The sequence below is a fragment of the Papaver somniferum genome, unplaced genomic scaffold (assembly GCF_003573695.1).
Source record: "Papaver somniferum cultivar HN1 unplaced genomic scaffold, ASM357369v1 unplaced-scaffold_87, whole genome shotgun sequence".
Classification (NCBI taxonomy): Eukaryota; Viridiplantae; Streptophyta; class Magnoliopsida; order Ranunculales; family Papaveraceae; genus Papaver; species Papaver somniferum.
Genome location: NW_020651748.1, coordinates 177,609 through 178,010, shown reverse-complemented (window position 1 = coordinate 178,010; position 402 = coordinate 177,609).

Genomic DNA, 402 nt, shown 5'->3' with positions numbered 1-402 from the left:
AGCCTAGCTTGCCAAACCGTGCAACCTAGGGCCAATGCTGCCACATGCCATTGGCACATCCTAAAAGTGGCGCTTGCAGCCTAGCTTTCCAAACCGTGCAACCTAAGGCCAATGTCGGCACATGCCATTGGCACTTGCCAAAAATGGCACTGGGAGCCTAGCTTGCCAAACCGTGCAGTCTAGGGCCAATGCCGCCACATGTCATTGGCACATGCCAAAAGTGGCGCTTGGAGCCTAGCTTTCCAAACAGTGCAACCTAGGGCCTATGCCGCCACATGCCATTGGCACATGAAAAAGTGGCATTGGTAGCCTATATTGCCAAACCATGCAACCTAGGTCCAATGCCGCCACATGCCAAAAGTGGCGCTGGTAGCCTAACTTGCCAAACCATGCAACCTAGGG